Raw genomic sequence first — 15329 nt, 5'->3', positions numbered from 1 at the left:
CTCACCACGTCCGTCCTAGCTCACTCACCACGTCCGTCCTAGCTCACTCACCACGTCCATCCTAGCTCACTCACCACGTCCGTCCTAGCTCACTCACCACGTCCGTCCTAGCTCACTCACCACGTCCATCCTAGCTCACTCACCACGTCCATCCTAGCTCACTCACCACGTCCGTCCTAGCTCACTCACCACGTCCATCCTAGCTCACTCACCACGTCCATCCTAGCTCGCTCAAGTTACGGATTGCCTTATCCGCTTGTCTTCCCCTTATGCCATAGTTTGTACTGTACATCTCAATTGTCAGTAGAAACCACATCTGTTTAATAAGCAAGTCAGCAATATCAGTTATGTTTTTTTTAAAGGCAGTAAATGAGGGGGATAGATCCCAATGAGAACACACACCGACACACATTCACACACAAGTCTTGCCATACATCAATAATTACTGGAGTGACGACCCTCTTAGAATCTTACCTGTGAAGGCCCCTGTAACCTTGGAACTTCACAGCTACATTTCAAGTTTTAATGTCACATGCTCAAGTACAGTGACATTACTTTATTGCAAACTCAAAACCCAACAATGCAATAATCAATAACAATGTAATAACAGAAAAATCACATGAGAAATAAGAACACAATAAGTAAGTAAGCATATTATATACAGGGTCAGTTTTAATGCCATATTTAAAATGTGCAGGGATACTGGAGTGATGGAGGTAGATATGTATAGGGGTAAGATGACAGGGATACTGGAGTGATGGAGGTAGATATGTATAGGGGTAAGGTGACAGGGATAATGAAGTGATGGAGGTAGATATGTATACGGGTAAGGTGACAGGGATACTGGAGTGATGGAGGTAGATATGTATAGAGGTAAGGTGACAGGGATACTGGAGTGATGGAGGTAGATATGTATAGGGGTAAGGTGACAGGGATACTGGAGTGATGGAGGTAGATATGTATAGAGGTAAGGTGACAGGGATACTGGAGTGATGGAGGTAGATATGTATAGAGGTAAGGTGACAGGGATACTGGAGTGATGGAGGTAGATATGTATAGGGGTAAGGTGACAGGGATAATGGAGTGATGGAGGTAGATATGTATAGGGGTAAGGTGACAGGGATACTGGAGTGATGGAGGTAGATATGTATAGGGGTAAGGTGACAGGGATACTGGAGTGATGGAGGTAGATATGTTTAGGGGTAAGGTGACAGGGATACTGGAGTGATGGAGGTAGATATGTATAGGGGTAAGGTGACAGGGATACTGGAGTGGTGGAGGTAGATATGTTTAGGGGTAAGGTGACAGGGATACTGGAGTGATGGAGGTAGATATGTATAGAGGTAAGGTGACAGGGATACTGGAGTGATGGAGGTAGATATGTTTAGGGGTAAGGTGACAGGGATACTGGAGTGGTGGAGGTAGATATGTTTAGGGGTAAGGTGACAGGGATACTGGAGTGATGGAGGTAGATATGTATAGGGGTAAGGTGACAGGGATACTGGAGTGATGGAGGTAGATATGTATAGGGGTAAGGTGACAGGGATACTGGAGTGATGGAGGTAGATATGTATAGGGGGTAGATATGTATAGAGGTAAGGTAACAGGGATACTGGAGTGATGGAGGTAGATATGTATAGGGGTAAGGTGACAGGGATACTGGAGTGATGGAGGTAGATATGTATAGGGGTAAGGAGACAGGGATACTGGAGTGATGGAGGTAGATATGTATAGGGGTAAGGTGACAGGGATACTGGAGTGATGGAGGTAGATATGTATAGGGGTAAGGAGACAGGGATACTGGAGTGATGGAGGTAGATATGTATAGGGGTAAGGTGACAGGGATACTGGAGTGATGGAGGTAGATATGTATAGGGGTAAGGTGACAGGGATACTGGAGTGATGGAGGTAGATATGTATAGGGGTAAGGTGACAGGGATACTGGAGTGATGGAGGTAGATATGTATAGGGGTAAGGAGACATGGATACTGGAGTGATGGAGGTAGATATGTATAGGGGTAAGGTGACAGGGATACTGGAGTGATGGAGGTAGATATGTATAGGGGTAAGGTGACAGGGATACTGGAGTGATGGAGGTAGATATGTATAGGGGTAAGGTGACAGGGATACTGGAGTGATGGAGGTAGATATGTATAGGGGTAAGGTGACAGGGATACTGGAGTGATGGAGGTAGATATGTATAGGGGTAAGGTGACAGGGATACTGGAGTGATGGAGGTAGATATGTATAGGGGTAAGGTGACAGGGATACTGGAGTGATGGAGGTAGATATGTATAGGGGTAAGGTGACAGGGATACTGGAGTGATGGAGGTAGATATGTATAGGGGTAAGGTGACAGGGATACTGGAGTGATGGAGGTAGATATGTATAGGGGTAAGGTGACAGGGATAATGAAGTGATGGAGGTAGATATGTATAGGGGTAAGGTGACAGGGATAATGAAGTGATGGAGGTAGATATGTATAGGGGTAAGGTGACAGGGATACTGGAGTGATGGAGGTAGATATGTATAGGGGTAAGGTGACAGGGATACTGGAGTGATGGAGGTAGATATGTATACGGGTAAGGTGACAGGGATACTGGAGTGATGGAGGTAGATATGTATAGGGGTAAGGTGACAGGGATACTGGAGTGATGGAGGTAGATATGTATAGGGGTAAGGTGACAGGGATAATGAAGTGATGGAGGTAGATATGTATAGGGGTAAGGTGACAGGGATACTGGAGTGATGGAGGTAGATATGTATAGGGGTAAGGTGACAGGGATACTGGAGTGATGGAGGTAGATATGTATAGAGGTAAGGTGACAGGGATACTGGAGTGATGGAGGTAGATATGTATAGGGGTAGGTGACAGGGATACTGGAGTGATGGAGGTAGATATGTATAGGGGTAAGGAGACAGGGATACTGGAGTGATGGAGGTAGATATGTATAGGGGTAAGGTGACAGGGATACTGGAGTGATGGAGGTAGATATGTATAGGGGTAAGGTAACAGGGATACTGGAGTGATGGAGGTAGATATGTATAGGGGTAAGGTGACAGGGATACTGGAGTGATGGAGGTAGATATGTATAGGGGTAAGGTGACAGGGATACTGGAGTGATGGAGGTAGATATGTTTAGGGGTAAGGTGACAGGGATACTGGAGTGATGGAGGTAGATATGTATAGGGGTAAGGTGACAGGGATACTGGAGTGATGGAGGTAGATATGTATAGGGGTAAGGTGACAGGGATACTGGAGTGATGGAGGTAGATATGTATAGAGGTAAGGTGACAGGGATACTGGAGTGATGGAGGTAGATATGTTTAGGGGTAGGTGACAGGGATACTGGAGTGATGGAGGTAGATATGTATAGGGGGTAAGGTGACAGGGATACTGGAGTGATGGAGGTAGATATGTATAGGGGTACAGGTGACAGGGATATGTGGAGTGATGGAGGTAGATATGTATAGGGGGAAGGTGACAGGGATACTGGATGGAGGTAGATGATGGAGGTAGGGATATGTGATGGAGGTAGATATGAAGGTGAGACAGGGATACTGGAGTGATGGAGGTAGATATGTATAGAGGTAAGGTGACAGGGATACTGGAGTGATGGAGGTAGATATGTATAGGGGTAAGGTGACAGGGATACTGGAGTGATGGAGGTAGATATGTATAGGGGGTAAGGTGACAGGGATACTGGAGTGATGGAGGTAGATATGTATAGGGGTAAGGTGACAGGGATACTGGAGTGATGGAGGTAGATATGTATAGAGGTAAGGTGACAGGGATACTGGAGTGATGGAGGTAGATATGTATAGGGGAAAGGTGACAGGGATACTGGAGTGTTGGAGGTAGATATGTATAGAGGTAAGGTGACAGGGATACTGGAGTGATGGAGGTAGATATGTATAGGGGTAAGGTGACAGGGATACTGGAGTGATGGAGGTAGATATGTATAGGGGTAAGGTGACAGGGATACTGGAGTGATGGAGGTAGATATGTATAGGGGTAAGGTGACAGGGATACTGGAGTGATGGAGGTAGATATGTATAGAGGTAAGGTGACAGGGATACTGGAGTGATGGAGGTAGATATGTATAGGGGAAAGGTGACAGGGATACTGGAGTGTTGGAGGTAGATATGTATAGAGGTAAGGTGACAGGGATACTGGAGTGATGGAGGTAGATATGTATAGGGGTAAGGTGACAGGGATACTGGAGTGATGGAGGTAGATATGTATAGGGGTAAGGTGACAGGGATACTGGAGTGATGGAGGTAGATATGTATAGAGGTAAGGTGACAGGGATACTGGAGTGATGGAGGTAGATATGTATAGGGGTAAGGTGACAGGGATACTGGAGTGATGGAGGTAGATATGTATAGGGGAAAGGTGACAGGGATACTGGAGTGTTGGAGGTAGATATGTATAGAGGTAAGGTGACAGGGATACTGGAGTGATGGAGGTAGATATGTATAGGGGTAAGGTGACAGGGATACTGGAGTGATGGAGGTAGATATGTATAGAGGTAAGGTGACAGGGATACTGGAGTGATGGAGGTAGATATGTATAGGGGTAAGGTGACAGGGATACTGGAGTGATGGAGGTAGATATGTATAGGGGTAAGGTGACAGGGATACTGGAGTGATGGAGGTAGATATGTATAGAGGTAAGGTGACAGGGATACTGGAGTGATGGAGGTAGATATGTATAGGGGTAGGGTGACAGGGATACTGGAGTGATGGAGGTAGATATGTATAGGGGTAAGGTGACAGGGATACTGGAGTGATGGAGGTAGATATGTATAGGGGTAAGGTGACAGGGATACTGGAGTGATGGAGGTAGATATGTATAGGGGTAAGGTGACAGGGATACTGGAGTGATGGAGGTAGATATGTATAGGGGTAAGGTGACAGGGATACTGGAGTGATGGAGGTAGATATGTATAGAGGTAAGGTGACAGGGATACTGGAGTGATGGAGGTAGATATGTATAGGGGTAAGGTGACAGGGATACTGGAGTGATGGAGGTAGATATGTATAGAGGTAAGGTGACAGGGATACTGGAGTGATGGAGGTAGATATGTTTAGGGGTAAGGTGACAGGGATACTGGAGTGATGGAGGTAGATATGTATAGGGGGTAGATATGTATAGAGGAAAGGTGACAGGGATACTGGAGTGATGGAGGTAGATATGTATAGAGGTAAGGTGACAGGGATACTGGAGTGATGGAGGTAGATATGTATAGAGGTAAGGAGACAGGGATACTGGAGTGATGGAGGTAGATATGTATAGGGGGTAGATATGTATAGGGGGTAGATATGTATAGGGGGTAGATATGTATAGGGGGTAGATATGTATAGGGGGTAGATATGTATAGGGGGTAGATATGTATAGGGGGTAGATATGTATAGAGGTAAGGTGACAGGGATACTGGAGTGATGGAGGTAGATATGTATAGGGGTAAGGTGACAGGGATACTGGAGTGATGGAGGTAGATATGTATAGAGGTAAGGTGACAGGGATACTGGAGTGATGGAGGTAGATATGTATAGGGGTAAGGAGACAGGGATACTGGAGTGATGGAGGTAGATATGTATAGGGGTAAGGTGACAGGGATACTGGAGTGATGGAGGTAGATATGTATAGAGGTAAGGTGACAGGGATACTGGAGTGATGGAGGTAGATATGTATAGAGGTAAGGTGACAGGGATACTGGAGTGATGGAGGTAGATATGTATAGGGGGTAGATATGTATAGAGGTAAGGTGACTTGGCAACAGGATATAATATAAACTGAGTAGTAGATGTAGATGTAGATGTAGTGAGTGAGTGTTGGAGTGACAGTGTGTTAGTGTATGTGTGTTGGAGTGACAGTGTGTTAGTGTATGTGTGTTGGAGTGACAGTGTGTTAGTGTATGTGTGTTGGAGTGACAGTGTGTTAGTGTATGTGTGTTGGAGTGACAGTGTGTTAGTGTGTAGGGCCCTGTAAGTGTGCACAGAGACAGTGTGTTAGTGTGTAGGGCCCTGTGAGTGTGCATAGAGACAGTGTGTTAGTGTGTAGGGCCCTGTAAGTGTGCACAGAGACAGTGTGTTAGTGTGTAGGGCCCTGTGAGTGTGCATAGAGACAGTGTGTTAGTGTGTAGGGCCCTGTGAGTGTGCACAGAGACAGTGTGTTAGTGTGTAGGGCCCTGTAAGTGTGCACAGAGACAGTGTGTTAGTGTGTAGGGCCCTGTGAGTGTGCATAGAGACAGTGTGTTAGTGTGTAGGGCCCTGTGAGTGTGCATAGAGACAGTGTGTTAGTGTGTAGGGCCCTGTGAGTGTGCACAGAGACAGTGTGTTAGTGTGTAGGGCCCTGTGAGTGTGCATAGAGACAGTGTGTTAGTGTGTAGGGCCCTGTTAGTGTGCATAGAGACAGTGTGTTAGTGTGTAGGGCCCTGTGAGTGTGCATAGAGACAGTGTGTTAGTGTGTAGGGCCCTGTGAGTGTGCATAGAGACAGTGTTTTAGTGTGTAGGGCCCTGTGAGTGTGCACAGAGATAGTGTGTTAGTGTGTAGGGCCCTGTGAGTGTGCATAGAGACAGTGTGTTAGTGTGTAGGGCCCTGTGAGTGTGCATAGAGACAGTGTGTTAGTGTGTAGGGCCCTGTGAGTGTGCATAGAGACAGTGTTTTAGTGTGTAGGGCCCTGTGAGTGTGCACAGAGATAGTGTGTTAGTGTGTAGGGCCCTGTGAGTGTGCATAGAGACAGTGTGTTAGTGTGTAGGGCCCTGTGAGTGTGCATAGAGACAGTGTGTTAGTGTGTAGGGCCCTGTGAGTGTGCATAGAGACAGTGTTTTAGTGTGTAGGGCCCTGTGAGTGTGCATAGAGACAGTGTGTTAGTGTGTAGGGCCCTGTGAGTGTGCATAGAGACAGTGTGTTAGTGTGTAGGGCCCTGTGAGTGTGCATAGAGACATTGTGTTAGTGTGTAGGGCCCTGTGAGGGTGTCATAGAGACAGTGTGTTAGTGTGTCGGGCCCTGTGAGTGTGCATAGAGACAGTGCAAAAATAAACGCTCAGTAAAGATACAAGGTTAACTCAGATAGTCCATGTAGCTATTTTGTTATCTATTTATCAGTTATTTTTCCTTGGGGATAGAAGCTGTTCAGGAGCCTGTTGGTGTCAGACTTGATGCACCGGTACCTCTTCCAGTATGGAAGCAGAGAGAATAGTCTATGGCTTGGGTGGCTGGAGTCTAATGATTTTCCAGGCCTTCCTTCCACACCTGATATAGATGTCCTGGATGGCAGGAAGCTCGGCCCCAGTAATGTACTCCGCTGTCCGCACCACCCACTGTTGCACCATACTCAGCTGTCCGCACCACCCACTGTTGCGCCATACTCAGCTGTCCGCACCACCCACTGTTGCGCCATACTCAGCTGTCCGCACCACCCACTGTTGCGCCATGCAATCGAGGGCGGTGCTATTTCCATACTAGGCAGTGATGCAGCCAGTCAAGATCCTATCAATGGTACAGCAGTAGAACTGTTTAAGGATTTGAGGGCCCATGCAAAACTTTTTTAACCTCCTGAGGGGGAAGAGGCACGTCACACGTTCTTCATGACTGTGCGTGTGTGTTTGGACCATTTTAAGTCTTGTGATTAGGACACCGAGAAACCTGACGCTCTTGACCTGCTCCACTGCAGCCTGGAAGCGATGTGGTCTATGGCTTGGGGCTCCACTGCAGCCCCACACCTGTCGATGTCCTGGATAGGGCTCCACTGCAGCCCCCACCCACTGTTGCACCATAGGGCTCCACCACCCACTTTCGATGTGGATAGGGGCTCCACTGCAGCCCCGTCAATGTGGCAATAGGGGCTCCACTGCAGCCCTTCCTATCGATGGTGGATAGGGGCTCCACTGCAGCCCCTCCTGAGGGATAGGGGCTCCACTGCAGCCCTGTCGATGTGTTTGATTTTAGGGGCTCCACTGCAGCCCTGTCGATGTTGACCTGCTCCACTGCAGCCCCGTCGATGTGGATAGGGGCTCCACTGCAGCCCTTTCGATGTGGATAGGGGCTCCACTGCAGCCCCGTCGATGTGGATAGGGGCTCCACTGCAGCCCCGTCGATGTGGATAGGGGCTCCACTGCAGCCCCGTCGATGTGGATAGGGGCTCCACTGCAGCCCCGTCGATGTGGATAGGGGCTCCACTGCAGCCCCGTCGATGTGGATAGGGGCTCCACTGCAGCCCCTTCGATGTGGATGGTGGCTTCACTGCAGCCCTTTCGATGTGGATAGGGGCGTGGTCGCTTCCCCGTTTCCTGCAGTCTATGATCCGCACCTCTCTTCCTCAACGTCTTACTGACATTGAGGGAGAGATTGATTCTCCGGCACCACATTGCAAGGTCACTGACCTCCTCCCTTTAGGCTGTCTCATCGTCGCCGGTGATCAGGCCTACCACCGTCGTGTCGTCAGCAAACTTGATGGTGTTGGAGTCGTGATTGGCCACGCAGTCGTGAATGAACAGGGAGTACAGGAGTGGACTAACCACACACCCCTGTGGTTTGGGATGGTGGAGTTAATGTGTTCCATAATCAGCCTCTCAAAGCACTTCCGGGTTACAGAAGTGAGTGGTACAGGGAGGTAGTCATTGTGACATGAAGCCTTAGAGCTCTTGGGGACAGGAATGATGGTGGTGGTCACCAGCTGTTTCTGTAACACCACAGTGTGATACTGCCTTTTTGTTTGATTGTTATTCAAACTGTTGATGAGGCATTAGAGTATATGCAAAAATTATATAATCTATTCCAGCTTCAGAAGTGTTTCGCCTACTGCCTGTCTGACCTTTATTTGAAGTTTTCTTTTGTTAAACAAGCTTCAGTCTCTGTAATAACTATTGTATGTTCTAATTTACTATTCAGAAATTGTGACTCTCAGAAATTTAAATAATGACATAAAAATATCATATGATTGTTTACGCCATGGGTGGATTTCCAATTGTTGATTCATTTATTATTTTACACATTTGGAATAAACCGATTCCATTAGGAATAAACCGATTCCATTAGGAATAAACCGATTCCATTAGGAATAAATCGATTCCATTAGGAATAAACCGATTCCATTAGGAATAAACCAATTCCATTAGGAATAAACCGATTCCATTAGGAATAAACCGATTCCATTAGGAATAAACTGATTCCATTAGGAATAAACCGATTCCATTAGGAATAAACCGATTCCATTAGGAATAAACCAATTCCATTAGGAATAAACCAATACCCCGCCCTGTGCAACTGGGTACTGGACTTCCTGACAGGCCGCCCCCAGGTGGTGAGGGTAGGCAACAACATCTCCACCCCGCTGATCCTCAACACTGGGGCCCCACAAGGGTGCGTTCTGAGCCCTCTCCTGTACTCCCTGTTCACCCACGACTGCGTGGCCATGCACGCCTCCAAATCAATCATCAGGTTTGCGGACAACACAACAGTGGTAGGCTTGATTGCCAACAACGACGAGACGGCCTACAGGGAGGAGGTGAGGGCCCTCGGAGTGTGGTGTCAGGAAAATAACCTCACACTCAACGTCAACAAAACTAAGTAGATGATTGTGGACTTCATGAAACAGCAGAGGGAACACCCCCCTATCCACATCGATGGAACAGTAGTGGAGAGGGTAGTAAGTTTTAAGTTCCTCGGCGTACACATCACAGACACATCAAAATGACTATTGGAACCAACTCTGTGTTTGACTGCTAGGTTTTATGGGTATTATGACTCATACGATGGTACTCTATCGCCACATTCACATGCTAGATGGAAATGGAAATGTTGAAATTTCCAACTTGCTGATTCGTTGAACTCGGCAAGTGTATAACTACAACTTGTTAGCAAGTCGGACATTTCAGAGTTTCCTAGTTCCGACAAGGACATAAACGCGGCATATGCAACATACTTTGGAAGGCATGACCCTATGGTGTCAATATCATGCCAAATGTATTTGTGAACTCACAGCATACATTTTGTATTTAAGTATCATGATCTGTACAAATAAGTACCAATCCACAAATGTAAATTACCAATCCAGAAATGTAAATCACCAAAACAAATGTAAATCACTTTCCACAAATCTAAATCACTTTCCACAAATCTAAATCACTTTCCACAAATCTAAATCCCTTTACACAAATGTAAATCACTATCCACAAATGCAGTTTACTATCACAAACAAAAAAAGTTCCCACGCATGTAAAAACAAAAGTTATCACACGTAGAAAGCGATGTGTCGTCGTAGAAAAAAGGTTTGTACCCATAGAAAGTGATTTCTATAAATCGCTGGCAGCCTCTCGTTTGGCCATGTTGATCCCTGCCTTTCAACGCTACAGAAATTATAGTTTGGTAACCATAATATGTTAACCATATGTGTAGCCATAGTATTGTCATGCCCTGACCTTAGAGGGCCGTTTTATTTCTCTATTTGGTTAGGTCAGGGTGTGATTTGGGGTGGGCATTCTATTTTGTCTGTTTCTTTGTTTTGGCCGAGTATGGTTCCCAATCAGAGGCAGCTGTCTATCGTTGTCTCCGATTGGGAATCATACTTAGGCAGCCTTTTTCCCACCTGTGTTTTGTGGGTAGTTCATTTTTCTGTTTAGTCTCTGTTACCTGACAGAACTGTTCAGCAGGCCGGAGCCTTCAGCGGCGAGCTGCAGCCCAGAGCCTCCAGCGGGGGTTCCCAGTCCAGAGCCTCCGCCTCCGGTACGGTTCCTCTGGCAATGATTCACAGTCCGGAGTCCCCGTCATTTTACTTAACCTGTTACTCCTACCCCCTACTTTTTCGAACATTCTGTTAAAAATCGCGCAACATTTCAGCGCCCTGCTGCTCATGCCAGGAATATAGTATATGCATATGATTAGTATGTGTGGATAGAAAACACTCAGACGTTTATAAAACTGGTTAAATCACGGCTGTGACTATAACAGAACGTGCGTTTCATCGAAAATCTGATCACTGAAAATGGAAAAATATATCCATGCACGACTTGAACCCATTGATAAAGGTGAACCACATTTAATGGGGCTGAGGTTGCAATACCTACAGCTTCCACACGATGTCTAGTCTTGTCATTTGCCTACTATTTGTTTCGGATATTTTGGTTGAGATTTACCCGGACATTATTTCCAGACGGACAGCTAAAGAATATACATCGCCTCGTGATCAATTTGGTCGCTTATTAACGTGTACTAATACCTAAAGTTGCATTACAAAAGTATTTCGAAGTGTGTTGTGAAAGTTTGTCGTCGACTTTTTTAATTAAAAAAAATGACGTTACGTTATAAGACACTATTTTTTTTAGTTTATCACACAGTCTTCATAGATCGATATCTAGGCTATATATGGACCGATTTAATCGGAAAAAAGACCCAATAGTGATTATAGGACATCTAGGAGTGCCAACAAAGATGGTCAAAGGTAATGAATGTTTTATATTTTATTTGTGCGGTTTGTGTAGCGACGACTATGCTAATTATTTTGTTTACGTCCCCTGCGGGTCTTTTGGGGTGTTACATGCTATCAGATAATAGCTTCTCATGCTTTCGCCGAAAAGCATTTTAAAAATCTGACTTGTTGCCTGGATTCACAACGAGTGTAGCTTTAATTCAATACCCTGCATGTGTATTTTAATGAACGTTTGAGTTTTAACTAGTACTATTAGCATTTAGCGTAGCGCATTTGCATTTCCAGATGTCTAGATGGGACGCCTGCGTGTCAGGTAGGAGCAAGAGGTTTTAAGGCCCTTGGAAATGACCTGCAATCTGCAGGTATAAAAACATTCTAATGCAATATATCGATTTACAAATACAAATAAAAACGTGTTTGTTTGTAGATAGTGAATTGCATTTGTGAATAGCGATTTTCATTTGTAGAAAGTGATTTACATATGTGGATTGGTGATTTTGTTGCAACCTCTATTACCAGTCTGTTCAATCTCTTTTTTGTATCATCTGAGATTGATAAAGATTGGAAAGAGGTCGCGGTCACCCCCTCTTCAAAGGGGGAGACACTCTTGACCCAAACTGTTACAGACCTATATCCATCCTGCCCTGCCTTCATAAAAGTCTTTGAAAGCCAAGTCAACAAACAGATCACCGACCATTACGAATCCCACCGTACCTTCTCCGCTATGCAATCTGGTTTCCGAGCTGGTCACCGGTGCACCTCAGCCGATATCATAACCGCGATCGATATGAAACAGTACTGTGCAGCCGTCTTCATCGACCTGGCCAAGGCTTTCGACTCTGTCAATCACAGTATTCTTATCGGCAGACTCAACAGCCTTGGTTTCTCTAATGACTGCCTCGCCCGGTTCACTAACTACTTCTCAGATAGAGTTCAGTGTGTCAAATCTGAGGGCCTGTTGTCCAGACCTCTGGCAGTCTCTATGGGGGTGCCACAGGGTTCAATTCTCTCTTTTCTCTATATATATCAATGATGTCGCTCTTGCTGCTGGTGATTCTCTGATCCACCTCTACACAGACGACACCATTCCGTATACATCTGGCCCTTCTTTGGACACTGTATTAACAAACCTCCAAAAGAGCTTCAACGCTATACAACAATCCTCCAACTGCTCTTAAATGCTAGTAAAACTAAATCCATGCTCTTCAGCCGATCGCTGCCCGCCCCTGCCCGCCCGACTAGCGTCACTTCTTTGGACGGTTCTGACTATATGTGGACAATGTGTGGGAATATATGTGGGAATATGTGGACAACTACAAATACCTAGGTGTCTGGCTAAACTGTAAACTCTCCTTCCTGACTCACATTAAGCATCTCCAATCCAAAGTTAAATCTAGAATTGGCTTCCTATTTCGCAACAAAGTCCTTCACTCATGCTGCCAAACATACCCTTGTAAACTGACCATCCGACCGATCTTGACTTCGGCGATGTCATTTACAAAATAGCCTCCAACACTCTACTCAGCAAATTTGATGCAGTCTATCACAGTGTCATTTGTTTTCAAATCAAATAAAATTTTATTTGTCACATACACATGGTTAGCAGATGTTAATGCGAGTGTAGCGAAATGCTTGTGCTTCTAGTTCCGACAATGCAGTGATAACCAACAAGTAATCTAACTAACAATTCCAAAACTACTGTCTTATACACAGTGTAAGGGGATAAGGAATATGTACATAAGGATATATGAATGAGTGATGGTACAGAGCAGCATACAGTAGATGGTATCGAGTACAGTATATACATATGAGATGAGTATGTAGACAAAGTAAACAAAGTGGCATAGTTAAAGTGGCTAGTGATACATGTATTGCATAAGGATGCAGTCGATGATGTAGAGTACAGTATATACGTATGCATATGAGATGAATAATGTAGGGTAAGTAACATTATATAAGGTAGCATTGTTTAAAGTGGCTAGTGATATATTTACATCATTTCCCATCAATTCCCATTATTAAAGTGGCTGGAGTTGGGTCAGTGTCAATGACAGTGTGTTGGCAGCAGCCACTCAATGTTAGTGGTGGCTGTTTAACAGTCTGATGGCCTTGAGATAGAAGCTGTTTTTCAGTCTCTCGGTCCCAGCTTTGATGCACCTGTACTGACCTCGCCTTCTGGATGATAGCGGGGTGAACAGGCAGTGGTTCGGGTGGTTGATGTCCTTGATGATCTTTATGGCCTTCCTGTAACATCGGGTGGTGTAGGTGTCCTGGAGGGCAGGTAGTTTGCCCCGGTGATGCGTTGTGCAGACCTCACTACCCTCTGGAGAGCCTTACGGTTGAGGGCGGAGCAGTTACCGTACCAGGCGGTGATACAGCCCGCCAGGATGCTCTCGATTGTGCATCTGTAGAAGTTTGTGAGTGCTTTTGGTGACAAGCCAAATTTCTTCAGCCTCCTGAGGTTGAAGAGGCGCTGCTGCGCCTTCTTCACGATGCTGTCAGTGTGAGTGGACCAATTCAGTTTGTCTGTGATGTGTATGTCGAGGAACTTAAAACTTGCTACCCTCTCCACTACTGTTCCATCGATGTGGATAGGGGGGTGTTCCCTCTGCTGTTTCCTGAAGTCCACAATCATCTCCTTAGTTTTGTTGACGTTGAGTGTGAGGTTATTTTCCTGACACCACACTCCGAGGGCCCTCACCTCCTCCCTGTAGGCTGTCTCGTCGTTGTTGGTAATCAAGCCTACCACTGTTGTGTCGTCCGCAAACTTGATGATTGAGTTGGAGGCGTGCGTGGCCACGCAGTCGTGGGTGAACAGGGAGTACAGGAGAGGGCTCAGAACGCACCCTTGTGGGGCCCCCGTGTTGAGGATCAGCGGGGAGGAGATGTTGTTGCCTACCCTCACCACCTAGGGGCGGCCCGTCAGGAAGTCCAGTACCCAGTTGCACAGGGCGGGGTCGAGACCCAGGGTCTCGAGCTTGATGACGAGCTTGGAGGGTACTATGGTGTTGAATGCCGAGCTGTAGTCGATGAACAGCATTCTCACATAGGTATTCCTCTTGTCCAGGTGGGTTAGGGCAGTGTGCAGTGTGGTTGAGATTGCATCGTCTGTGGACCTATTTGGGCGGTAAGCAAATTGGAGTGGGTCTAGGGTGTCAGGTAGGGTGGAGGTGATATGGTCCTTGACTAGTCTCTCAAAGCACTTCATGATGACGGAAGTGAGTGCTACGGGGCGGTAGTCGTTTAGCTCAGTTACCTTAGCTTTCTTGGGAACAGGAACAATGGTGGCCCTCTTGAAGCATGTGGGAACAGCAGACTGGTATAGGGATTGATTGAATATGTCCGTAAACACACCGGCCAGCTGGTCTGCGCATGCTCTGAGGGCGCGGCTGGGGATGCCGTCTGGGCCTGCAGCCTTGCGAGGGTTAACACGCACGGTTGGGTCACCAAAGTTCCATATACAACCCATCATTGCGACCTGTATGCTCTCATTGGCTGGCCCATGCTAGATATTCGTCACCAAACCCATTGGCTCCAGGTCATCTATAAGTCTTTGCTAGGTAAAGCCCCGCCTTTTCTCAGCTGGTCACCATAGCAACTCCCACCAGTAGCACGCGCTCCAGCAGGTACATTTCACTGGTCATCCCCAAAGCCAACACCTCCTTTGGCCACCTTTCCTTCCAGTTCTCTGCTGCCAATGATTGGAACGAATTGCAAAAATCACTGAAGTTGGAGACTTATATCTTATATATGATTTACACTTGTGGAAAGGGATTTACATTTGTGGATTGGTATTTATTTGTACAGATCATGATACACGAATACAAAATGCATGCTGTGAGTTCACAATACATTTGGCATGATATTGATCCCATAGTGACCATTGACTTATGA

General features: G+C 46.1%; 1 long non-coding RNA gene across 2 annotated transcripts; it reads left to right on the top strand.

Annotated features, from left to right (window-relative positions):
• Positions 1-1285: 1285 nt before the first annotated feature.
• Positions 1286-5740, top strand: LOC127914881 (uncharacterized). Of its 2 annotated transcripts, XR_008089390.1 has the most exons (4): positions 1286-1374; positions 4376-4610; positions 4940-5127; positions 5640-5740. It is a non-coding gene; the product is annotated as an uncharacterized LOC127914881 (long non-coding RNA). The 2 variants fall into 2 exon arrangements; XR_008089389.1 differs by lacking the exon at positions 4376-4610 and having other exon boundaries at positions 1302-1395; positions 4914-5127.
• The last annotated feature ends 9589 nt before the right edge of the window (positions 5741-15329 follow it).

Source organism: Oncorhynchus keta, chromosome 34 (assembly GCF_023373465.1).
Source record: "Oncorhynchus keta strain PuntledgeMale-10-30-2019 chromosome 34, Oket_V2, whole genome shotgun sequence".
Taxonomy (NCBI): domain Eukaryota; kingdom Metazoa; phylum Chordata; class Actinopteri; order Salmoniformes; family Salmonidae; genus Oncorhynchus; species Oncorhynchus keta.
The sequence above is the reverse complement of the archived record's forward strand: the minus strand, read 5'-3'. Positions and strand labels throughout refer to the sequence as shown.